Source organism: Felis catus, chromosome C2, assembly GCF_018350175.1.
Source record: "Felis catus isolate Fca126 chromosome C2, F.catus_Fca126_mat1.0, whole genome shotgun sequence".
Classification (NCBI taxonomy): Eukaryota; Metazoa; Chordata; class Mammalia; order Carnivora; family Felidae; genus Felis; species Felis catus.
Window position 1 is genome coordinate 15708933 of NC_058376.1, and position 27776 is coordinate 15736708.

Sequence of the window (27776 nt, forward strand, 5' to 3'; positions counted from 1 at the left end):
ACCAGCCCTCCAAGAAATTTTAATGGGGACTCTTTAAGTGGAGAAAAGATTAAACGAAACAAAAAAGACCAAAAGCAACAAAGACTAGAAAGTACTAGAGAACATTACCAGAAACATCAACTCTACGTTTGGCACTGTACACAACTCTACACAATGGCACTAAATTCATAACTTTCAGTACTCACTCTAAATGTCAACAAACTAAATGCTCCAATCAAAAGACACAGGGTATCATAATGGATAAGAAAACAAGACCGATGTATATGCTGCTTACAAGAGACTCATATTAGACCTAAAGACACCTGCAGATTGAAAGTAAGGGGATGGAGAAGGATCTATAATGTTAATGGTCATCAAAAGAAAGCTGGAGTAGCCATACTTATACAAGACAAACTAGATTTTAAAATAAAGACTGTAACAAGAGATGAAGAAAAGCATTATATCATAATTAAGGGGTCTATCCATCAAGAATATCTAACAACTGTAAATATTTATGTCCCCAACATGAATCACCCAAATATATAAATCAATTAAACACAAACATAAAGAAACTCATTGATGATAATAATACCATAAGAGTAGGGGACTTCAACACCCCACTTACAACAATGGACAGATCATGTAAGCAGAAAACCAACAAGGAAACAATGGATTTGAATGACACACTGGACTGGTTGGATTTAACAAATATATTCAGGACATTTCATCCTGAATCAGCAGAATACACATTCTTTTAGGGTGCACGTGGAACATTCTCCAAAACAGATCACATACTGGGTCACAAATCAACCCTCAACAAGTACAAAAAGATTGAGGTCACACCTTGCATATTTTCAGACCACAATGCTGTGAAACTCTAAATCAACCACAAGAAAAAATTTGCAAAGACCATGAGTACTTGGGATTAAAGAACATCCTACTGAATAATGGATGGGTAAACCAAGAAATTAAAGAGGAAATTTAAAAGCACATGGAAACCAGTGAAAATGAAAACATGACAGCCTAAAACCTCTGAGATGCAGCAAAGGCAGTCATAAGAGGGAAGTATATAGCAATCCAGGCCTTCCTAAACAAGGAAGAAAGGTCTCAGATACACAACCTAAACTTACACCTAAAAGAGCTGTAAAAAGAACAGCAAACAAAGCCCAAAACCAGAAGAAGAAGGGAAATAAGAAAGATTAGAGCAGAAATCAATGATATTGAAATCAAAAAAACAGTAGAACAGATCAATGAAACCAGAAGCTGGTTCTTTGAAACAAGTAACAAAATTGAGAAACCCCTAACCAGGTTGATCAAAAAGAAAAAGGTAAGGACCAAATAAATAAAATCACAAATGAAAGAGGAGAGATCACAACCAACACCACAGAAATACAAACAATAATAAGAGAATATTATAAGCAATTATATGCCAATAAAATGGGCAATCTGGAAGAAATGGACAAATTCCTAGAAACATATAAACTACCAAAACTGAAACAGGAAGAAATAGAAAAATTTGAATCAGTAATCAAAAATCTCTCAACAAATGAGAGTCCAGGACCAGATGGCTTCCCAAGAGAATTCTACCAAACGTTTAAAGAAGAGTTAACACCTATTCTCTTGAAGCAGTTCCAAAAAATAGAAGTGGAAGGAACACTTCCAAACTCATTCTACGAGGCCAGCATTCCAAAAACAGACAAAGACCCCACCAAAACAGAGAACAGACCACTTTCTCTGATGAACATATATGCAAAAATTTTCAACAAGATACTAGCAAACTAGATCCAACAATACATTAAAAGAATTATTCACCACAATCAAGTGGGATTTATTTCTGGGATGCAAGTCTGGTTCAATATCTGCAAAACAATCAATGTGATACATGACATTAATAAGAGAAAGGAGAAGAAGCACATGATCCTCTCAATACATGCAGAAAAAGCATTTGACAAAATACAGCATCCTTTCTTGATAAAAACCCTCAAGAAAGTAAGGATAGAAGGATCATACCTCAAGATCAGAAAAGCCATATACAAAAGACCCACTGCCAATATCATCTTCAATGGGGAAAAACTGAGAGCTTTCGCCTCAGGTCAGGAACACAAGGATGTCCACTCTCACCACTGTTATTCGACATAGTATTAGAAGTCTTAGCCTCAGCAATCAGACAACACAAAGAACTAAAAGGCATCCAAATAACCTAGGAGGAAGTCAAACTTTCACTCTTCGCAGAGGACATGATACTCTATGTGGAAAACCTAAAAGACTCCACCAAAAACAAGTGCTAGAACTGATACATTTATTCAGCCATGTTGCAGGGTATAAAATCAATGTACAGAAATTGGTTGCATTTCTATACACCCATAATGAAGCAGCAGAAAGAGAAATCAAGGAATCCATCCCATTTACAATTTCACCAAAAACCATAAAATATCTACGTATAAACCTAACCAAAGAGGAGAAAAATCTATACACTGAAAACTATAGAAAGCTTATGACAGAGATTGAAGAAGACACACACACACAAAAGAAAAATATTCCATGTTCATGGATTGGAAGAACAAATATTGTTAAAATGTCAATACTACCCAAAGAAATCTACATATTCAATGCAGTCCCTATCAAGATAATACCAGCACGCTTCACAGAGCTGGAACAAGCAATCCTCAAATTTTATGGAACCAGAAAAGACCCCAAATAGCCAAAGCAATCCTGAAAAAGAAAACGAAAGCTGGAGGCATCACAGTTCCAAACTGCAAGCTGTATTACAAAGCTGTAATCACCAAGACAGTATGGTACTTGCATAAAAACAGACACATAGGTCAATGGAACAGAATAGAGAACCCAGAAATGGACCCACAAATGTATGGCCAACTAATCTTTGACAAAGTAGGAAAGAATACCCAATGAAAAAAAGCCAGTCTCTTCAGCAAATGATGTTGAAAAAACTGGAAAGCGACAAGCAGAAGAACGAACCTGGACCACTTTCTTAACCATATACAAAAATAAACTCAAAATGGATGAAAGACCTAAACATAAGACAGGAAGCCATCAAAATCCTAGAAGAGAAAACATACAAAACCTCTTTGACCTCGGCCACAGCAACTTCTTACCAGATATGTCTCCAGAGGCAAGGGAAACAAAAGCAAAAATGAACTATTGGGACCTCATTAAGGTAAAAACCTTCTGCACAGTGAAGGAAACAATCAGCAAAACTAAAAGTCAGCCAATGGACTGGGAGAAGATATTTACAAATGACATATCAGATAAAGGGTTAGTATCCAAAAATCTATAAAGAATTTCTCAAACTCAACACCCAAAAAAACAAATAATCCAGTGAAGAAATGGGCAAAAGATATGAATAGACACCCAGATGGCTAAAAAAAAAAATGTGAAAAAAATCCTCAACATCACTCATCATCAGGGAAATGCAAATCAAAACTACAATGAGATACCCCTTACACCTGTCAGAATTGCTAAAATTAACAACAGGCAGCAACAGGTGTTGGCGAGGATGCGGAGAAAGAAGAACACTTTTGCATTGCTGGTAGGAATGCAAACTCATGCAGTAACTCTGGAAAACAGTGTTCAGGCTCCTCAAAAAATTAAAAATGGAACTACCCTATGACCCAGCAATTACAATACTAGGTATTTATCCAAAGGATACAGGTATGCTGTTTTGAAGGGGCACATGAACCCCAATGTTTATGCCAGCACTATTGCCAATAGCCAAAGTTTGGAAAGAGCCCAAGTGTCCACCAATTGATGAATGGATAAAGAAGATGTTGTGCATATATATGCAATGAATATTACTCGGTGGTCTTAATGAAATATTGCCATTTGCAACAACATGGATGTAACTAGAGAGTATTATGCTAAGTGAAATAAGTCAGTCAGAGAAAGACAAATATATGATTTCATTCATATGTGGAATTTAAGATACAAAACAGATGAACATAGGGAAAGGTAGCAAAAATAATATAAAAACAGAGAGGGAGATAAACCATAAGAGACTCTTAAATACAGAAAACACACTGAACGTTGCTGGTAGGGTGTTGGGTCAGGGGATGGGCTAAATGGGCAAGGGGCATTAAGGAGGGCACTTGCTGGAATGAGTATTTACATTTATATGCAAATGATGAATCACTAAATTCTATTCCTGAAATCATTATTACACTATATGTTAACTAACTTGTGTGTGTTGTGGGTATGTGTGTCTGTATATAGCGGATACTTCTGGGGTGATCATATACATAGTATATATATTCATGTAAGTACTATTTTATATTCCGCTTTTTTACTTATGCCTTGAATATATTTCAGTATTTTATATAATTGTCTTAATTAATCTAAAGAGTTTATAATATTCCATTTTGACAAACTGACATAATTTATTAAAGCATTCTCTCAATTTTGTTTCCTTTATTTATAGTATTACAAAAGAAGTTCTCATAAACTGCTTCATACAGATGTATCTTCACTCTTTTTCTTTTTTCTTTTGGTCTTTACTTCTGTTATTTTATTGAGGTAAGTTTCTAGGGATAAATTTCCTGAGTTAGAAGTATGAATATTGTTACCTGCACTAACTGTTTTTCCATTTCTTTCCCAACTGGCAGTGATTATAAATAATGTTTACCAAAATATTAGGTAACAGTCTAGTTTGGAACTTGTGTAGTCCAGTTTAATCTGATAAAATAGTAATCTCCTATAAAAACAGATATTAATGTTAACTTCTAACATGAAAAAAAAATTTTATCATCCCCCAAAATAAACCTTAAAACTTTGCATTGGAATAAAGAAAGCTTCTTTTTGATATAAAGTCCCTCTAATACAGGAAAACATTACATAAGGATCATAACCCTTTGTCTGCAAGTCACAAAAAACAAGTTTACACTAAGTTCTGCAAGAAAGGAAAGTTTGGAGAGCCATGAAGTAGCCCATGTCATAAAAAAAAAAAGCTCGGACATCACCAGAGACCTTGTTAAGAACAAGAATGTTATCAGAACTCTCCACCATCTCTTCCCATCTTCTTCCATCTAGAATTTGGCTTTGTCTTCTCCTACTGTAGACAGATGTCTTCACATGGAGCTCATTCCCAACCGCTCCACACCCATAAAGGAAAGGAGCTGTGGTATATTGGAGGATAGGTTGCAATTCTTCACCCCTCCATGTATCCACACACTAGCTGTGGTCTCCTCATGGGGGGTGCATACTTCCTCCCTGGCTTTGGGCTTCTCCATAGGACTAGCTTTGGCCAATATCATATGGGCAGAAGTGACAGTGTATACTTGGATACATTGCATACTTCTGCTCTGGCTTTGGGCTTCTCCATAACACTTGCTTTGGCCAAGATCATTTGGGCAGAAGTGACAATGTGCCACTTCTAAGCCTTGATCTACAAGACTTTGCATGTTCTCGCCTGCTTTCTTGTGGGACATTCCCTAGCTAGTCTGCTGGAAGGTGAGAGACATATGCAACAGACATGCAAACCTGCAGTGTGGACTAAAGACACCCCAGCTACCACAGCCTGAATCAGTCAACCCACTCCCAACCTGAAGACATGGAAGCCCACCTGAGATTAACAGAGCCTGCCCTGTAGACCTGCAAGTGTATGAGCTCACTGTTTTAAATACTGTTTTAAGCCACTTTGCTTTTATGGTTCTTTGTTATGCAGCAATAGCTAACTGATACAGATGTTTTCTCTCTGCTGGCTCTAGTCTGAAAAGTCCCAGGGAAGAATGCTTTGACTCTGCTTGCTTCAAAGGCCCACATCTGTCACCAGGCAGTCAGATACATTAAGAACAGGGGACTGGTGCTGGTTGTCAGACAAAAATGGTAACTTTCTTCTCAGAGTCAAATGTTAAATGTTCCAGTCATCCATCTTTTTAAACTAACATAAAAAGCAAGTATGGTTAATATAGTAAACAATAAAACCATGTGTCATTGAAATCTCCATCATCACCAGAAACTAAAGAGAAAGAAGGAAAAGAAAAAACAAGTAATATTCCCCAAAACTCTGAGAAACAGCAATATTTCTTTAAAGAATATTAAAAAGTGTATTTGGTAATAAACATTGCTTAAAATCTAAGAAAGAAAAAAATAGAATTTTTAAAAATATCATTTTACCCCAACTGCGAAAATAAGGACTGTATTCCCAGGGAAGTAAAGAGTATTGTCTCCCAATTCACAGGTTTAAAAAGCTGCTTTGAACATCTTATTGCCATCTGGCTACTAGCACCAGCACCCAGCAAGGGATTAGAACAAACTCCTATTTGGTGCCAAATGCAGAGCGTTGGAAAGAACTGAATTAATGGGAGAAGACGGAGCAGGGAGAAAGAAGCTAGGTAGAGACGGGAGGCAGAGGAGAAAGAAACGATAGGCTCAGATCAGGAATTTATACTCACAGCCAGAGAAAGTACAGAGAGGCGAGAGTTTCACGCGTATTCTGGTCCCAAGGGACTAGATCCCCAGCGGGTAATCCCTGGTGAGCAAGGCAGAATACAACAGAGCAGAGAACCCTGGGACATCAACGGCTGCTTCCAAAGGAATCCATCCAAAATGGAAGCAGGAAGAATGAGAGCAGGATCCACGGGAGTAAAATTTGCAGGAGGGAAGGAGATGCCAGCTCCTGTCTAGGGAAAGGATACAATAGCATCTGAAACCCAAGCACCTAAGAGAGTGGGGCAGAAAGAAGCTAGACCTGCAGCCTGGCCTCCCTGAGAAAGGCCTTTGGAGGATCAATTGCTTTCATTTATGAAGCAGCCAAAAACTATTTCTAAATTTCATTATTTCCAAGGACAGTTCTATTGATATACTGCCCCAGTGGCCTTTCCTTGGACCCAGGATGAATTGAAAACAGCCTGCAGATAATTGAGTACTTAGTAGAAACAGCTGGGATGGGGCCAGAGCAAGGCAAAGGCTGGAGTTTGGGGCCCTTTAGGGTTCTGCTGCTAAAGACTTAAAGGATTATGTTACGTGTTTATAACTCTGGGCATACGTTGATCCAACTTTTGATATTTGAGTAGGAAATTGGGTTAAGTGCTGGAGGCCTTCTCCCTTGCCTTACATCTTTTTAAGCATTTATGACATCTATAAAGTATAAAGTTTTCCCTTGCCATGAGTTAATAAGAACAAAGGGTTATAAAGGTTCTCCAGAGAAAGAGAACCAATAAGTGGTGTGTGTGTGTGTGTGTGTGTGTGTGTGTACACATTAGGACCCATTTCTAGAGATGGGGGTGGGATGCACATCACCCATAACATATGGCTTGTGGGTGGGAGTGGGCATGGCTTCTGCACTGGCTGGAGATGTGAACCTTACGCACTGGAGAGCTGACCAATAGGAGAAGCCCACTACTGCCAGATGGCAGAAAAAAAAAAAAGTCAGGGCCTTATCCACTGTCATCCTTCCGTTCTGTGAAGTGGGAACCCCAGATAATTACAGGAAGAAGAAACCAAAGTAATTCGGGGAACCTTTCATCCTATAACAGCCCATCCAACCAGCCTTACGGGTGAACTTGCTTCAAGCTTATGCACCCCCTGCTTGCTGATCTAAGTCCCAGTAGCTGATCTAAACTTACTTCCTATGAGATTTGCAGACCACTGCCCTTGAGGAGTTGAAGAACCAAACTCTCCCAGCAGATAAGGCCTGACTGCGTTCGAAAACGGCTGCAGCAGATGACAGCGAGTCTGTTCAAGTTTATGCCGACCCATGAAGAACCACCTGGCCACCTGTCTCTCTGGCACACAGCCCCCCTCCCTCTTTCCCATGCCCTCCCTCTAAAACCCGCCAGCTTTGGCCAGGGAAGATGGTCTTTGAGACATTAGTCCACCATCTTCCCAGGTTGCTGGCTTCCTGAATAAAACAACCTCTGTTTTTCCACATCACTTGTCTCTCAAGTGTTGATTTGCAAGCCACGAGCAGCTGAACCTGAGTTCATAACCGGTTCTGTCTGGTAACAATCCCATCTTTGAGTGTTTACTATGTGCAAGCAAGATACACAAAATATGCGTTCTCATCTATGCAGTTATTTATGGCTTCAAATCACTTTCTCAGTCAGTCGGCACTTGCCCACACAACAGCAGTTCCAGACGACAGCACAGCGGACAATATTACCCCCGTCAGGGGCCGAAGGGAATCAGCCTTCTCGTGCTTCTGCAATGGAAACGCCCCACCGGCATGTCGGCCGTGGAGGAAGGCTCCCGGAGAGTCTGCTGAGAGACAGCACAGAACCAAGTACAGAATGAGGAGGAGAAAAGATTCAAGGCAAGAAAGGAAAGCCACAGAGTTATGGAATAACGTCGCAACAGCAAACGAAGGAACTGGGTTTGTTTCCTTGTGCTGACATAACCAAGTACCATAAAGTGGATGGCTTCAAACCCAGAAATTCATTCTTCCCAATTCTGGAGGCTAGACGTCCAAAATCAAGGGGACACAAGGGGCTGCGAGAGAATCTGCTCCCAGCCTCTCCTCCAGCCTCTGGAGGTTTGCTCAGTCTCAGGCAATCCTTGGCCTCTGGGCACCTCACCCCTATCTCTGTCCTCCCTGTGTCTGTCTCCACATTTGACAAGGATATTAGTCATATTAGATTAGAGTCCACTCCCGTGACCTACTGTAACTTGGTTGAGACCGTATCTCCAGGGGCGCCTGGGCGGCTCAGTCTGTTGAACATCTGACTCTTGATTTCAGCTCAGATCAGGATCTCACGATCAATGGGATCGAGCCTCACATCAGGCTTTGCACTGACAGCACGGCGTCTGCTTGGGATTCTCTCTCCCTCTCTCTCTGCCCCTTCTCCTCTCACTCTTCCATGCTCTCTTCAAAGTAAATAAATAAACTTTATTAAAAATAAAGACCCTGTCTTCAGATAAGGTCACATCCTGAGGTACTGGAAACTGGGCCTTCAACATACGAATTTTGGAGAAATACATTTCAAACCATAAGATGTACTTAACTCTTCAGAAGGGAGGGGTACATGTCAGTGACCCCTGGCCACACCTGGAAACTGAGCACTTGAAATGTGGCTGGTCTGCACTGAGATGAGCTGTGGACACCAGATTTCAAATACTCCGTGCAGAAAAAGAGAAGGTACAGTAACTCAAAAATCCTTTATTGATTACCTGCTAAGTATTTTTTGATGTATTGGGTTAAATAAAATATAATGTAGAATTAAGAGTAATGTCACCTCTTCCTTTCACTTTTGTTTTTCAGTGTGGTTTCTAGAAAACCTAAAATGCACAAGGCAATTTCACAGGCAACTCACACCTGTATTTTGCTTTATATTTCTTTGAATAGCATGGATCCGAAAGTAGTAATTCCCCAGGTCCCTGCCACCTGGTCACTTTGTGACAAGAGTTTCTGACCTTTTCACATAGTTCCCTGATGATGATTGCAAAATTAAGCATGTCAAATGCTTACAACAAACATCAAACTTTATACCTGTGTACCCTACATGTTCAATAAGTTCTCATCTAGCCTAAGCGGTAGACATCTTTGATTGATAAGGATCACACTTCATTTTTACTAGTCAGAACTCAGTTTGGAACAGGCCACCCAATATCATCTCGTATGAGTGGCTTCTGTTTAAAGCAATCACTTTTTCATTTACCTTGGGTGAGAAAAACGAGGCTACGTAGCAAAGGTGACTTTTACTAATGATTGCATCGGAATGGTACCAGCCCTTACTAAAGACGGCTTCCAAGTGAGATTCTGCATATGCTTCCTGCAGATAAATCGTGGGTTCCATGGCGAGCTTACATTAGCATAGATGGATTTTGCTTTATGAAATGCACCAGGTTATAAATACTCTGACCTTGTTTATAAAGGAAGCCGGTTAGTTCACTTAATGAAGACATTAATTTGCCATTCAGCTTGGACTGATTACTCATTAGCTGCTCTCTCCTGACCAACAGCTCTGACTTACAAAGTCAGCCTATCTGATCGTAGCTAGTAGTGTGCTGCCATCTGTAGTTGGGAAAAAGAGAATGCGCAGCAAGTTCTGACAAAGCCAGAAAAATCAAAAAGAGTTACAGTGGGGGGTGGGAGGGGGGGAAGGCTAGAACAAAATACATTCCAAAGTAGGCTGGTATGGACCTTTCCTCATGCCAACGTCACTGTAAGACACTGATAGACTTATGAGCAAAATAAAACCTAGACGAAGCAAGCCGTGCAATGTCACAGCAGCAGAACCTTAACCCAATTCTTGGCATGGCAGGTGCCGTAAGATCAGCAATGCTGATAAGTCAAATGGCATAAGAGCTACTCTAACCACTTTCGAAGCAAGCCACTGCTCACATTGCCTAGGGCTCATCTGAGGAATCGTTTTATCCACTCTCCTTCCTTTCTCTCCTCCAGGACACCACCATCAGTAACATTCAACAAACATTTTTGGAGATCCTCCTATGTTCCAGACGTTGTCCTGGGTACCTGAGGCGCAGTGTGGATCACTCAAATCTCCTGCCCTTGAAAGCTCACATTCTCGTAGAGTGAGACAGATAATGAACACTAGACAAAAGAAACAAGCCAAATCTCTGGTATGTTGGAAGGGGACAGGTATTCTGGAAAGAGAAAATTAAGAGAAGGGTAAGGGGGCTACAGATAGGATGAGAGGATAAAGGTGGGATGCAGTCTTAGCTAGGGGACCCTCCTGAAAAGGTGGCATTGGACGAATGTTGTCAGGAAGGGGTTAAGAGTATCTACAAGAAGAGAGTTCCAGGAGGAAGGACCACCTGAGCCAAAGCCCCGTAAAGTAACAGCACCTGGCGTGTTGAGAAACAAGAGTCTTGTGGAACAGGAGAGCCAGGAGAGGACCAGGGCTAGAGGATGAGACCAGAGAGAAGGGAGTAAAGTCCATCATGACAGGCCTGGGAGGCCACTGTCAGGATGTTGGGTTTCAGCTGAAACTTAACTTCTTGCTTTTAGATTTCTGGCTGACATACCCTTACGTGTTTCTCTTCCAGGTTTTGTTCTTTAAAATCGTGTTTGACAGGTGCCTGGGTGGCTCAGTTGGTTAACCATCGGACTCTGGATAATCGGCTCAGAGCATGATCTCACAGTTCATGAATTCGAGCCCCATGTCAGGCTCTGCACTAACAGTGTGGAGCCTGCTTGGGATTCTCTCTCTCCCTCTCTCTCTCTCTGCCCCTTCCCCCCTCATGCTTGCTTGCTCTCTCTCAAAATAAATAAATAAGCTTAAAATTTTTTTTAATTTGAAAAAATTAAAAAATAAAATCATGTTTGATAGTTTTATTGTGTGGTGGCTATTGTCTTTAGATTCACGCATACTGGGGCGCCTGGGTGCTTCAATCGGTTGAGCATCGACTTTGGCTCCAGTCATGATCTCGCAGTCATGAGTTCGAGCCCCAAGTTGGGCTCACTGCTGTCAGTGCTCAGTCTCCTCTCTCTCTGCCCCTCCCCTGCTTGGCGCTCTCTCTCTGAAAAATAAACTTAAAAAAAAAAAAAGATTCATGTGTACTGACAAAAGCAAATTTGAATAAATAAGAACAAATCCTCACCTTTGATGGGCTTGTTTTCAGTATTTTTCTATTCACAGGGAGATTTTAATATGCTTGGTTATAATAATACTGTACAAATTTGCCAAGAACATTTCGCATATTATTCCACGTTTATCATAAATAGTTTATTAGCTGAGCAAAACTCCTAAAACAGGATAAAAGTAGCATCTGCCTTTTGAAGTTATTGTGAGGATTAAGCGAAAAAATGCATGAAAGGCACAGAACATAGTGTTTGACACAGGGTGCTCTCTCAATAAATCTTAGCTTTGAGTCTATGTATAGGGATTTCCCTTTTTCCATTTCTAAAGGTTGATTCACGACTATTTACTGGGATAAATAACGTTACAGTGAGTGTCTTGGTACATAAATTAAGTTTTAGGATTGTTCCTCGAAATGGATTCCTAGGAGTACCGTTACTGGGTCAAAGTTTTAAATAACAAATCGCTCTCCCAAAGCATGAAAACTTTATTTATTTTTATTTAATTTTTTTTATTGGAGTATGGTTAACACACAATGTTGCATTAATTTCAGGTGGACAACATAGTGATGAGACTTCTCTGTACATTATGCTGTGTCCTCACAGGTGTAGCTACCATCTGTCACCATACAATGTCACTGGCTATGTTCCTTATGCTGTACCTTTCATTCCTGTGATTTATTCATCCCATAACTGGAAGCCTGTAACTCCCTTGGCCCTTCACCGATCTTTCCCACCCTTCGACGCCCCCCCTCCCTCTGGCAATCACCAGACATCAGATTGTTCTCTGTATTTATAGGTCTGACCTGCTTGTTCGTTTATTCAATTATTTTCTTTTTTAGATTCTGCACACGAGTGAAATTATATGGTATTTGTCTTTTCAGTGCGGCCTGTTTCACTTAACCTAACACCCTCTAGGTCCAATGTTGTTACAAATGGCAATATCTCATCTTTTTTATAGCTGTGTATTATTTCACTGTGTGTTTCATATATGTTCATATATACAAATATATATTTTAATATATATGTTAATATTTTAAATCCCACCCTCTATGTGAGAGTGCTAAATTTTACCACCCCTCACTGTTTCCATGTTTTCTAATTTAACAGAAAATTTCAATCTATTGTTTTTCTAGTTATTATTTTTACATTTCAAATGAGGTAACAATAATCTTCATCCTCTATATCACATAAATAGGATATATGCCGGGGACGGTCTAAAAGCTTTACGCTTTTAAAATCATTTGGTACTTAAAACAATCGTGTGAGGTAGATGCTATTATTAATATTGTTATTATTTTTTTATTACCATCATCATCATCCCCATTTTACAGATGAGGAAACTGAGATACAGAAAGATTAACTTGCCGAAAGATACGTAGGCAACAAGATGAGGAGGCAGATTTTTAACCCATGCTGCCTGGCCCCAGCGTCCTTGAACTTATGCTTGCTGGGTACCCCTGTTTTCTTTTGTACACTGCCTGTTCGTGTCTATTGTTTGTTCATCCTTCAAAGTTCGGTGTTCTTTTTATTGAGTTTTGTCAAATGTTTATATAGGAAGGATATTAGCCCTTTAGCTTTTACTTGGGAGACTGCTATAAATCTTGCTGCCAAGTTAGTTTTCACTTGTACTAGTGAAGCTCCCTTCCTGCCTCCATTTGTAGGGAAAAGGGAAGAAAAGATGGCGCGTGGTCTTCCCTCCCCACCCCTGGGTCCAGGATAGAGGATCAGCTCATCTCCCGGGAGCACTGACGCCAGCAGAAAAGGTAAGAAAAGAACCAAAGGGAGAGGACAAAGTTCAAAAGGCTAGTGGAGGCAGTGGAAGTGCGAAGATGAGAAGGAGAGGAATTCTAGCAACAACAGATGTCATAGGAGAAAATGGATCTGGACTTCCGGTACTCGGCTCACGCACACCTCCCCACCCCCACCCCTCCAGGTCCTGATCTTCCTAGCCTGACACTCTGCAATTTAGGTAAGACATGGTGGTCCTCAAAACAGTTTTGTAGGAAAGGGGCACCCAGGTGGCTCAGTCGGCTAAGCATCTGACTCTGGATCTGAGCCCAGGCCTTGATCTCAGGGTCGTGAGTTCAAGCCCCACATCGGGTTCCACGCTAGGTGTGAACCCTACTTTAAAAAAAAAACAGTTTTGCAGGAGAAAATAATATATGTGATTCAGACTTTCAAAAGCAAATCATTCACACTACGTACTCACGCAGACACCTCTATACATATATGCACACACACACATACACACACATACCTTTGGATTCACATGTATTTTACATAATTCAGAAAGACAGTAAGTAATCAAACAGCATCCAGTGCATGAAAAGGGAGTGCCCTGACTATGAATCAAGATGTTTCCTCATACGCACCCATGACATCTTTCATACAAGGCAACAAACACTTTGTATTGTTTTTTATTTCTCATTCTTAAATATACAGAAGTTTTTACTTTTATCTACTAAAATGTATCTTCCATAATCTTTTACCTCCATTACTTCTCAGTTTACAAAGTACTGGCATGGCCAAAGGTTTGATAAAGATTCACTTACGGTTTATCTTTCCATGATTTGATTTATTATTTAAGTACAATATATCTAGAATTTGTTTTTGATTATAATGTGAAGTAATGAATTTTTCCTCAGTTTATAGCACCATTTATGACACACATATATTCACAAAATGTGAAATTCTTCTTCCCTGAAGAATTACATATATATTTTATACTATGTAAACAGTGAAATATATAATTCATGTGTATAATGTATATGTTTATATATTTATAAATATATGTAATATATATTTTATGTAATATATTGTATTAAATATAAATATTACAAACATAATTACATATAATTAATGTGCAATATATATAATATAATATAATATATAAATATATTTAAATATATATTTAATCATAGTGGCTAAAATGAACAAATCAGGAGACTATAGATGTTAGTGAGGATGTGGAGAAACGGGAACCCTCTTGCACTGTTGGTGAGAATGCAAACTGGTGCAGCCACTCTGGAAAACAGTGTGGAGGTTCCTCAAAAAATTAAAACTAGATCTACCCTATGACCCAGCAATAGCATTGCTAGGAATTTACCCAAGGGCTACAGGAGTGCTGATGCATAGGGGCACTTGTACCCCAATGTTCATAGCAGCTCTTTCAACAATAGCCAAATGATGGAAAGAGCCTAAATGTCCATCAACTGACTGGATAAAGAAATTGTGGTTTATATACACAATGGAATACTACTTGGCAATGAGAAAGAATGAAATCTGGTCTTTTGTAGCAATATGGATGGAACTGGAGAGTGTTGTGCTAAGTGAAATAAGTCATACAGAGAAAGACAGGTACCATATGATTTCACTCTTACATGGATCCTGAGAAACTTAACAGAAGACCATGGGGGAGGGGAAGGAAAAAAAAAGTTAGAGAGGGAGGGAACCAAACCACAAGAGACTTTTAAAAACTGAGAATAAACTGAGGGTTGATGGGGGGTGGGAGGGAGGGGAGGGTGGGTGATGGGCATTGAGGAGGGTACCTGTTGGGATGAGCACTGGGTGTTGTATGGAAACCAATTTACAATAAATTTCATATTAAAATAAATAAATAAATAAATAAATAAATAAATAAATAAATAAATTTAAAATAGAATATTCAAGGATGGCTATTCTGTTCCATTGAGATTCTAACCTCAACCCATCTCTACAGTTTTTTTTTAAGTTTATTTATTTATTTATTTATTTATTTTTAAGAGAGACACAGAGAGAGTGAGCTGGGGAGGGGCAGAGACAGAGGGAGAGAGAGAATCCCAAGCAGGCTCCACACTGTCAGCATGGAGCCTGATGTGGGGCTTGAATTCACGAACCACAGGATCATGACCTGAGCTGACACCAACAGTCAGACGCTCAACCAACTGAGCCACCCGGGCGTCCCACCATCTCTACAGTTTTAATTCATGAAACTTTATGACATTTTTCAATACATGGTGTGAATAATCTTCCCAACCTCACCCTACCCTTATTTATTTTTTTAATTCAGAATATCCTGTACTATGTGAAAGTATTTAGCCTTCCAGTTGAAGGAAAGACTAATTTTTTTGAAGTTCTCTGACCCTGCCAAACACCCAAAAATCTTATTAGTATTTTAATTGCAAATTCCTGTATTTGGCCAGCATCTTCACATTTTTCCTTTGCCTGGACTGAATCGTGTCCCCTCAAAATTCATATGTTGAAACTCTAACTTCCAATGGGACTGTATTTGGACACAGGGCCTTAAGGGAGGTGATTAAGGTTAAGTGAGGTCCTAAGAGGGGGGCTCTAATCCCATAGGGCTGCTATCGGCATCATATAAGAAAAAGAAAAAAAGAAAACAGGAGAAATCTCTCTCTGCGAGCATACGGGGAAGTCCATGTGAGGGGACAGCTAGAAAGTAGCTGACTATAAGCCAAGCAGAGAGGTTTCCCCGGAAGCCAACCCTATGACATGGTCTCCAGTCTTCAGAACTTCAAGAAAATAAATTTCTGTTGTTTAAGCCACTCAGTTTGTGGTGTTTTCTTATGGAAGCCTCGGCTGATTAATACATCCCCTCCCCACTCGGAAATGTGATATAGCTCTCCATTTATTTCAGTTTTCCATCACATCTCTCAAAAAGAGCTTTCCAATTTATTTTAAGTAAGTTTCAGCAATTCCTCACTAGAATTATTGCTAGAAATGGCTGTTTTGTTTTTATTATTATATATGGGAAACGTTTTATCTGGATATTGTCTAGCTAATTATTGCTGATAAATAGAAGAACTGCTCACTTCATCACTTATATCTAGCTATTTTGTTGAACAATTATATAAGATAAATTCACATAAAAGCTAAAGAGGAATTATAAAATAAATTATTTAACAGAAATTATGTTAAAAACACACTGCTTTAGGGGCACCCGGGTGGCTCAGTTGGCTGAGTGTCTGATGCTTGATTTCAGCTCAGGTCATGATCCCAGGGTGACGTTTGTGGCTTCATGCTGAGTGTAGAACCTGCTTAAGAATCTCTCTCTCTGTCTCTCTCTCTCTCTCTCTCTCTCTCTCTCTCTCTCAAATAAAAAAGCAAACGAAAAAAAAAACCCACATTGTTCTATAAAGTTCTATGTAGTCAGAGCGGGCTTCAAATTTTCTCTGTCTTCCAAGCAAAAAAAAAAAAAAAAAAAAAAAGTTCTAAGTTACTATAACTAGTTAGTATTCACTTTTCCTATTTCTAAAGTCTACTTTAGACTTTACTGAAGTCTACTTCAGTATGACTGCAATGCAACCTCTTTCATAAAGCCTCCTAAGAGAGGACACAGCTTCCTCATAAAAGAAATTACTATGTTTTTTAACAGGCTATGCTTTAAACAGGTTACTCTCCAAAAGAAAGGACTCTAGTGTCTTTGAAATTTCTATGTGGAGCTCCAGACAAAAAACTAGATTCAGACTCTTATTTCAAAAGGCAGTCATGGTCTATGCACACACCACCCAGTTTTTCTACAATAACAGGTTCTTCTGTGACTGCGACTCACAAATATTCAACTTACTTCACTCCTACATAGGGAAGCTTCTAGAAAGTTCAGCTAATTACTACACCAGGCCAAATAGTTCATTTTTCAGGTCTTTCTCCTGGGATGATGCAATTAGGAGATATACCATCAACTCCCCAAAACCATGCCCACGCTCCCTCAATCCCGAAAAATGGAAAATCCAATCCTATGTACATCATAGTCATTGCCTGGAATCATTCAGCCATCTTCCTCCCTCCAAGGTCATGATTTCAACTGTAGAGGTGTTTCCATGGAGACGGGGAAACCCATCAGTATAACAGTCTTCCACAGAGATTTCTCTAAGCTTTCATCAGTTGTGGTGCCTAAAAGTAGGTATTAATCCCTCTCCTGAAAGTATGCAGGTGTCGGTAGGTAAGAATACATAGCAACACAAAAGTCAACGGAGAAACATGCGTAACCTTTTCTCCTTATTTGAACACAATAACTCACCTTATATATTCATTATATTTAATATATATTATATTATAAAATATGTATTTATATTATATATATTTAACATATATTCATTTAATTCATCTGCATCCCACATTTCCCCTCCTAAAACCGAATTGATTTTTATTTTATTTATAATTTCTATTAAAGACACACGGATGTTTAGGTTTGTTCTTTTTACTTGTAATGGTCAATACAGCATTTTGTGCTTTTTAAAGTAATGAATACTATTATTTTAAACGGGATTATTTTAAAACGGCATTGAGAATACAGTCAATGATACTGGAATAGCGATGTAAAGGCACAGACGGTAGGTATACTTGTGGTGAACACAACATAAGGTACAACCGTGTTAAATCCCTAAGTTGTACACCTGAAACTGATGTAACATTGTGTCTCAGCGGCACTAAAAACAAACAAATGAACAGCCTTTAAACAGATGAATGGGTAAACACAAGGTAGTATATAGATACAATGGAATATTACTCAGCCTTAAAAAGGAATGGAGTTGTGAGACATGCTACCACACGGATGAACTGTAAAAACATCATGCTCCGTGAAATAAACTATACACAAAAAAGACAAATATTGTATGGTACCACTTATATGAGATTCCTGGAGTGGTCAAATCATAGAAACAGAAAGTCTAATAGTGGTTATGGTGGCTGGGAGGAGTGGAGAATTGTGAGTTATTATTTATTGGGCAGAAAGTTTCAGTTGGGATGAAGAAAAAGTTCTGGAAATGGAGAGCAGTGATGGTTGCACAACATTTTAAATGCACTTAATGCCACTGAATTGTACATCTGAAAATAATTAATATTGTAAACTTTGTGTTATTCATATTTTACCATAAAAAAATAAATTGAGAAAAACAAACCTATTATAATATATAGAGAGTCTCCTACCTACAAGATGCCTTTCTATCATAACACCACCATCAAATTCAGGTTCAGCCATATTTTTCCAACTAGATCATAAGATCTTGAACAATCTTGTGAATAAATCTTTACATGTTGTCAAATCACCTCTCAACTGATAGTGTTCACTCTTCACATACTTGTTGCCACTGATTTCTGATAATCTTTTAAATCCTTGACTGCCAAACTCTAGTTTTATTTCAGCTTCCTCTGTTAATTAGTTGTGTTTGAAGATCTTTTCACACATTTGTTGGTGATAGCACAGCAAGTGTTCCCTACACACACTTTTTGCTTTTCTGCCTCCCACTTATCAAGTCCCTTCCTCCCCCTAGACTTGGTCATGGTCAAGCTCACCCTGAACAACTCATGACCAGTGAAATGTCCAGTCCTTCCTAATACCCCTCTTCCATATTTTTCTTGTCTTCTGATTTTCCCTCTCCTCTGGTGCTCCTTCTAATCTCCTTTGTGAGTTCTTCTTTCGTAACCATCAATATTCCCTTGGGGGTCTGCCCTCGACTATCTTCTCTGCTCCCTGTACACACTGCACACGCATGGCTTCAAAAATGGACCATAGGTTGGGGCACCTGGGTGGCTTGGTCGGCTACACATCTGACTCTTGATTTCGGCTCAGGTCACGATCTCACTGTTCGTTGAGTTCGAACCCCGTGTTGGGCTCTGCACTGACAGTGCAGAGTCTTCTTAGGATCTCTCTCACCTTCTCTCTCTGCCCCTTCCCCACTCTCTAAATAAATAAATAAATAAATAAATAAATAAATACTGTAAAAAACAAAGCTTAAAAAAAGTGGACCCTATGTTAAATGGCATCAGCGGAAAGCTTTGACACAAATCTTCCTCCTGAGCCTAGTCTTATATAGCGACTACCCAACGGACATCTCCACACACAGGCGCGCTTCATCCGTCATGTGATGTATACACCACACTCACCATTGAAAGCTGCATCTCATACTCAAACCTGCTTTGCTCTTGTGTTCCCTACCTCATTGAATCCCAACATCTCCTACACCACTATTCAAGAAAGAAATCTGGTCATTGTTGTCCATGATTCTTCTTTTTTACCAGTCCGTCTCCTTACCTGAAATCAGTCACCTCTTTCTTAAATGTTTCACGAACCTCAGTCACCTCTTTCCTAAACGCTTCGTGAACCTGGCCACTCTTTTACTTTCCTCCTAGCACCGTCACCCAGAACAGTCTCTTGTCTGACAGTCACCACAGTCTAATAACTGACCTCCCCAACACCACTCTTTCACACCACAAGCCATTCTCCTCACCATAGCCAAAGCAAACTTCCTAAAACACAAGACTGGTCATATCACAACTTTCAAAATTTCCCATCGTCTTTAAGGTGTATCCCAAACTTCACAATATACCTAAGAAAATCTGGACTCTCTCGTCACTTCTCCCGGCTTATCTCATACCACTCCACCAACCTGGAGCCATCGTCACCTGTCCGCATACACCTCGCATTCAATCATGCTAACCACCTTTCAGTGATACGGATACGTGGGACCCTCTCTTGTCCCTCAGCTTTTGCACCTGCAATTGCCTCGGCGTAGAACGCTCTTTCCCGAGCCTCTTTCTCAGCTTCCTGCCTCATCACTGAAATGGCCACTGCTTGGCTACTTGCGATTCCTCCTCATCCTCTGTACATGACAGTAAATCTCAGTTTCCTCTTCCCAAAGCTGCCTCACTGCCTGGCAGAAGGCCTCTTATATAGGATCCCTTTGGATTCCACGCTGAGTGGTTGGACTCCTACACCACTCCTAATTCTTCTTCTTCTCAAATGCGACTCTCTATTCTGCTACCATAGGTGTTCCATCCACCCCTCGTCTTGTTTTGGGTGCTTATTTTCAGGAGCTAGGCACCAGTCCCTTGTGTCCCCCAAACTCTAGGTGACTCACGTCAAGGCTTCTCTAAGGAGCTTCTCAGAGCGCCCTCCCTAAGCTTAATATTAGAGTCTTGGGGCGCCTGGGTGGCACAGTTGGTTAAGCATCCGACTTCAGCCAGGTCATGATCTCACGGTCCCTGAGTTCGAGCCCCGCGTCAGGCTCTGGGCTGATGGCTCAGAGCCTGGAGCCTGTTTCCGATTCTGTGTCTCCCTCTCTCTCTGCCCCTCCCCCGTTCATGCTCTGTCTCTCTCTGTCCCAAAAAATAAATAAACATTGAAAAAAAAAATTTTTTTTTAAAGATTAGAGTCTTAATACCATAACCGCTTTTTTCTAAAGTGATTCTCTATCTTCCTTAAAAAGCTCCTCTCAGCCTTTTCAACCAGCTTTGCTGGTGGGAGTTGGGGGGTCACCTGAGGATTCTGAAACCAGCTCTTGGTCAACTCCTTTTCAAGTGCTGCACAGGGGACAAAGGAAAACTTTGGCACATCAAAGGGACAGGGAAGGGGTCTGACTGGAAGAGAATAACAGAGGAGAGGAGTGATGAGAAATGTAATTGGTGGGCTAGGAAATGATGGAGAACCACAGAGAGGAGTTTGTGGCTTTTTATTTTTTTACAGAAGGGAAGCCAGTGAAGTGGTTTGAGCAGAAGAGAGACATGACCTGTTCCCGTGTCCTAAAAGTCACTCCCTTTCCTTTGTGTAGAATGGAATTCAAAGGGCCAAGAGGAAAACCAGGAGAACAGTATGAAGGCATCTTAGCGGCTCAGTGGAGAGATGGAAATGGCTCAGATGAGGTGTTGGCGTCAGGCAAGGAGATCACTCAGTGGGACTGAAGCTCTGTTTTGCCTGTTAAATTAAAGCTGTGTTTTGTGGTCAAACCAACAGGCGTTGCTGGTGGATTGGGTATAAAAAAAAAAAATTAAGGGAGAAATGAGAGGTGACTCCAAGGATTTTGCCTGGAGCGATGCTGTAATTTGCTGAGATGGAAACGGCCAGAAGGAGAGCAGGGTTAGGGTCAGGAAAGAGTACTCCCAAGTCTCGTGGGGGTATGTGAAGTTTGCAGTGACTGTTAGACGTGCACATGGAGAGGAGAAGGCATTTGGAGTCTGGAGTCCACATGCTCTAGTGTCCTGGTTGTCTATTGCTATGTAATAAACCACCCCCAAAATTTAGTGGCATAACTATAATTTTTCTTCATACGCATGGATTCCGTGAATCGGGGACATGGATGGTTTATCTCTGTTCTACAATATCTGAGGCCTCAGCTGGACAGGCTCAAACAGCTGGGCCCGGCTTAAATGATGTGGAGTCTTCTTTACTCACATAACCTGGCACTGAGCCTGAAATGACTGGAGGGCTGGGCTCAGCTGCTACTGTTAATGGGAGTGTCTACACATGGCCTTTCTCTGTGACTTGGGCTTTCTTACAGCCTGATGGCCTCCGAGTTGTGGGGCTTCTTAATGATGACTGACGGCTCCAAGAGCAAGTGTTCCGGAAATTTGCTTTTTCTTCTTTAAGTGCAAACCGCATGGCCTTTTGTGACCTAGGCCCAAAAGCCACAAAGAACCACTTCCATGGTGTTGTATCTATTGGTCATCTATTGGTCAGCACAGTCACAAGCCCGCCCAGCTTCAAAGAGAGGAGACCCAGATCCCACCTCATAATGGGAGGAGTGCCAGAAGAGTCTGTGGCCATACCTAGGATATCCCCAGATGCCCTGCTCGATGGTGGGGACCCACAAGAAGAGCACAGAAAGGCACTTCATTGTAAAGTGAATTGTATTTTTATTACTTTTCTAATATTTATTGATTTTTGAGAGAGGGTGCAAAAGAGCATGAGCTGGGGAGGGCCAGAAAGAGAGGGAGACACAGAATCCAAAGTAGGCTCCAGGCTCCGAGCTGTCAGCACAGAGCCCGACATGGGGCTCGAACTCACGAGCCATGAGATCACGACCTGAACCGAAGTTGGATGCTTAACTGACCGAGCCACCCAGGCGCCCCAGTAAAGTGAATTTTAGAAGTCAGTTTCCTGAAAGACGGAGAGAAAGCTCAGACGACAAGACCTGAAATAGGAAAAAGAGAAGAAAATGTCCATGTTTTCCTAGCAAGGGCCTCGGTGCCGCGGGATATCCTGGAGCCTGAGAGAAAACTAAGCCTGGTAGATACAGATGCGGCTGTTGTGTTCAATGGGCCAAAGTCAGGAGACGTGATCCAGTAATGGTCTCGTTTTCCTTTCACCACTTCTGATCCTCTGTCCATGTCTCTTCCCTACCCGCCGGTGGTAGCCTGGGCGAATCCCAAAACTTTACCATCTTTTCTGACTCTAAGAATGGTTTTATTTTCAGGTATTCACAAGCCCAGAACAGGATCTGTGTGAAGCGTATTTTGCTTTTGAAACTCGGGTAGTTTCGCACAAACACCCAGCAGTCAGGCCTCTTGAAACCTCGAGGCTCAGGCAGGTCCTGGCCCCTGCATTGCAGCAACTGTCGGGAGCCCGGGAGCACCTGACGCTTGTGAAAAAGGCGAGCAGCCTGTGGCCTGCAGCCCGGCTCCTCCTGTTTCGTGAACTGGCCTCACCTGCTTGGTCTCCGGCGCTGGGATGGGCCCTGGGTGGATGGCACACGGCTTCCCCCTTCGCGGCCAGGCTCTGCATTTCCCCTCGTCATCTGCTCCCGTTTAGAGTTCTTGCTTTGCTGTTGACCTTTCGTCAAGGCAGATAACCAACCGGGGACCTATCTCTGGGCTCCTCACCCACCACCGGGACGTGGGTGAGGCTCCTTCCAACTGACATCTCACAAGCTCCGCCCAGACATTGCTCTTCACCACACACAGACTTTGTCCCTTGTCATAAAGGCAGGTCTGCATATGGCTTTAGCCTACCCACCTGCTATGACACACACCCGACACCATGGTGGGCCCCTGTGTGGTGGCCAAAAGGAACAGGGCACAGGCTCTTGCCCTGTGGCTGTCTCTCCCCAGCCTTCCCACCACTAGACTTCGGCATTGAGAAGCAGGTGCGTCTCCCTTAACACACACACACACACACACCCTCTCGCAAATTCCTAAGAACACACATCAGATTCACCCAAGAACCTTTTCTTAACTCGCCTCTGAGAGCAGCAGAGGGGGGACATAGAAGTTTCTGCAGCTCAGCCACACCCAGCCAAGAGAGAGAGGTCAGCTTCCGCTTCCAGCAGGCAACCCCATCTCTGCGCAAGGTGCCCTTAGCGTCCCTTCTCTGGACTTTAGGAGGAGAAGTCCCCCGCCTCTGCTCCCGACAGCACTTTCTACTTTCATGAAGTCACTTGGAAGAATCTAATCTCTCAATGAATCATAAACTTTCTCTTATCTAAGCTGGAAACCAAAGGTGGTCTGGTTGAAGGGCAAGTTTGGCAACCTTCGGTATGCCCTGCATGGAAGTGGCCATGCTGTCATTTCTGTAGTAGGTGGGAGCATTTGTCTCCTGTTGTCCTCAACTTAGAGGCTTGATATTTTTCTTGATTTATCAGCGTTAGACATTCTATTTAGCACTATCCGGTAGAATTTTCTACAATGATGGAGATGTTCTATGTCTGCACTGTGCAAAATGGCAGCCACTAGCCACATATGGCTACGGAGAACTTGAACTAGGGCTAGTGAGACTGAGAAGTTGAATTTTTAATATTATTTTAAGTAATATAAGTTAAAATAGCCTCTTGTAGCTAGAAGGTACTGAGTTGAATGGCACCATTCTATAGAATAAGATGGCTAAAACTTACTTGATGCTAGCTATGTACTAATTAATAAATAGGAACTTTTCCAAACATTGTTTCATTTGATCCTACAACTATACAAGATGGACATTTTCTCCATTTCTGCTTACAATGTAAGCCAGGAATAATTTGCAACTCACTGCACCTCCTCCAGCTCTTTTTTCAAATGGCATTTTCTCAGATGGCTTACCATTGCCATTCTACTTAAAACTGCCACCCCTGTCCTTTCATGCTGTTTTTCTCAGGTCTCTTTTCACCATCTAACATACTATATGCTTTATAGTTTTGTTAATTGTCCGCTTACCCTAACCAGAACATAAATTCAGTGAAGGCATAGATTTTTTGTCCCCCTTCTTTCTCTAATGGATGCCTGGAACCCAGAACAGTGTTTGGTGGTTCCTCCTGGGGCTTACTAGGTTTTTGCTGAATGAATGGATGAGTTGCCGTCTAGACAGACCAGGTCCTGCTCCATGAACGCCCTCTGTTCTGTGGAGCCCTTGTGTGGGTTTGCAAGTGAAGATGGTCAAAAGCCATCCTCAGAGGCTGAGACTGGGCAGAAATGAACTGTTCCACGTGTTCCAGAGAGAAGAATGTGGGTCCCTCGGGCAATCAAGGAGTAGAAGGGAAGAGAGGAAGGAGCCAGCGGTATGGCATGAGGCTGAGACACAGCACGAGTTTGGACAGCCTGTGAAAATTCCCCACTGTAGGGGGTGGGGGGAGGATCTTAAGACAGGGCTAATAGTGTTTTCTTTGCAGCCACCTGCATTGCTGTTATATAAATACAATATTTAATTAAAGCCGACTCTACTCATAAAAGTCTAGAGCTGTAGGTATATTAATTAACTATTTTGGTGGAACTAAAGGAAGTCATTGAGTTTAATGGCTCCATTGACAGTGTGTAAAACCCAGCACACAATAACTGATCAACTGAACTAATCTGACGGAAGCAGGCACCTCAGAGAGGGTAACCATGAGACCGACTCTAAGCCAGTCCTACCACGAGAACCTCACTGACACTCCAGAAATCCAACTCCCTCACCAGTTGAAGGACAGTATTTAAGAAATACGTGTTGAAGAGTCGATTGGATTTTCACAGAGGGTGAATGGACATTTGAGTCAATCTTACTTTGATCTCAAGGGCCAGAAGACCCAATATGGACGATGTACAGATAAGAAACTGTGTCTAGGAGAAATTAAATTCCTATGGCTCTACAGTGTTTAAGCGTCAAAACCAGCCTTCAAAACTAGGTCTGTCTTCTGTCTGAACTCCAGGCCCATGCTCTTTCTGTTTGTCCCCACAGCACTTTCTGAAAGGACCTGGATTTGTGCCCTGAGTCATTGCCTCCATTTGTGCAATTCCTTTAGTCTTTAAGTGCATTCTTCATCTTCACCCTATTTAAAGTATGTTCGCAGCTGTCCGAACACAAGGCCAGTCTATAAAGTGCTTATCCTAGCCAAATTCTCCTACCTTATCTTAGCAACTGGATCTCCTTAATTTATATGTGCTCCACTCCTCATTCTTATAAATTCCAAACCCCATCCTTGATTCCACATTAAGCTCCCTGTCCAGATGCTAATTCATTTATCTGTTCAGCTGAAAGACAGCTGTTTGAGCAGATACCCAGAGTTCTAGGAACAGTATGGAAGACTTTATGGCAGATTGGATTTTCCACAACAGACCCCTCAAATGCCAGATGCCAAGCAGGTGGGGTCTTCTAAAAACCAGAGAAGAAGCTCAAAGAAGGCCAAAACAGGGCGTTTAAAAATATTTTCTTCAGAAAAAAAAAATTATTTCAAAGGTACCGGCAGTGGTTCTATTCCCTGAAGGTTATCAATTATATGCAACCAAAAGCAAGCAAACGTAAGTATAGTTATTTTACAAAGGACAGCTATTTGAGATTTACAGTCCAAAGCAAAAAGACAGCAAGTTTCTAAAGTGTGCAAAGAAGTATTGCTTTAGAAAGATTACAGTATAGTGGATAGATACTTCTCTGAGTATTAATGAGATCTCCTTGCAAGAGATTAATATCACATTAGACACCTGCATATCAAGATGGTACCTAGAAAATCCTTTAGATGCAGTCTCCTGAAAGAAGGAAATTGGCTGTTTAGGAAAACAGCTGGCTTTCTAGACAAGTGATGAAGTATGAGCCCAGAGGGGAGGGGGAAGACAATGTCTGCTGAAAAGATGGCTGTGTTCAAAGGAAAAAGAAATGTGCTGTGCTCAATTCTTAAAATCTTCTCCATTATCTTTTCGTTTATACTTCAAGAACAAGGTAGAAAATAGAGGTGAGGGGAAGAAAAAAAAAAAATGTTTGTGGTTAAGCACAAGGTCACACTTTGTAAACTTGAACCTGTGTTCCCACAGGGGCTGAAGGGAAGGTAGGGGGGACGGGTGGAGGGTCCATGATACTCAGTGGGATGGCTTCTCTGTTTGGGTTTCTTGATGCTTCTCTTGTAAACCTTTCAAAGGCCCCAAACTCACTGCTTCTACATGATTTCCCCGCCCTACGCACCCACCCCACCCCCCTTCCTCTAACCTTCTGCTTCTGGGAGATGGATCTTAACCTTTTTACTCATTCCATCCCTGGAGAAGTGGTGACCTAGCTGGGTGACCAGTTTGGGAAGAATTACTGGTTGTCATCTGCTCAGCCTGGTCATTCTTCCTCTTGGGATATGCCCATCTCAGAACAGCAGTGGTTGCCCTCTGTCCCCCATACCCTCCTACTGATGAGCAGAGGTGGTACAGGTGGGTCGTTCAGTGCTGCTCAGGGAAAAGTCTCTCTCTCCTGGGAACCAGGAGCTGTGGGGGTGGGGGGAGCTACTTCCTAATAGCAGGAAACAAAACAACGTGGCAAACTTACCTCCTGCTGGACTTCCCGCTAGGCTCTCACTCTAAGCTGTTCCTTCAACTAACTATTCTTGATCAGTAAATTGAGGCTTTATTTTGGTTTTCCATCCACCATTCCTCATTTCATTGCTCTCATTGTCCCTAATTCAGGAAAAGAATATTGAAATGCTCCTCTGGAAACCTGTGGGCAGCAATGTTAGAGAAATCAGAATAGAATGTGGGTGGTAAAATACGTGTGATCTGGAACGTGTGGACCCATGATATATAGTGGAGGCCAGGGAATTTTTGATGGCGTGTGGAGGCTTATATTGGGCCAGGTGAGTGTTCACAGTTGAGAAGGTGGCCTGGGTGAGGGGTTTTAGACCAGCCTGTGAGTATTTTGAATCCGGAGGGTCATGGACCTTATGGTGCTTTATTGACAGAATGTGACTTTCTGTGGAATCCCAACTGCCCTCGTTGGGCCTTTGCAAAGGCTGAGTGAGCCCTTAAGGAAAAGGCATGAAACCTCAGCAGAGGCGTGGGTCACTCCTCACAGACAGTGTCATTCCTTCAGGGACTCAGAAGTTGTACTGGCCCGATGCCAAGAGTCTATTAACTCTGATGACTCAGAGTTAATAATGAGACACACAAGACCATCACCGCATTTGTGCCACCTGTTTTGAAAGCCAGGCAATCTCCAGCCATTGGAGCAGATATCTCAAAGTTCTATTCCCAGGACACAGTACCCAGCATGCCCAAAGGCTGTAGTCCACACTCAGTGATATCTGAGATAAGCACAGCACATGGAGAGAATCCTTGTATCAGTTCCCCCCCAATGCCTGTCCGTCAGTGCCCACTTTCTAGAATCTACCACCTGTGA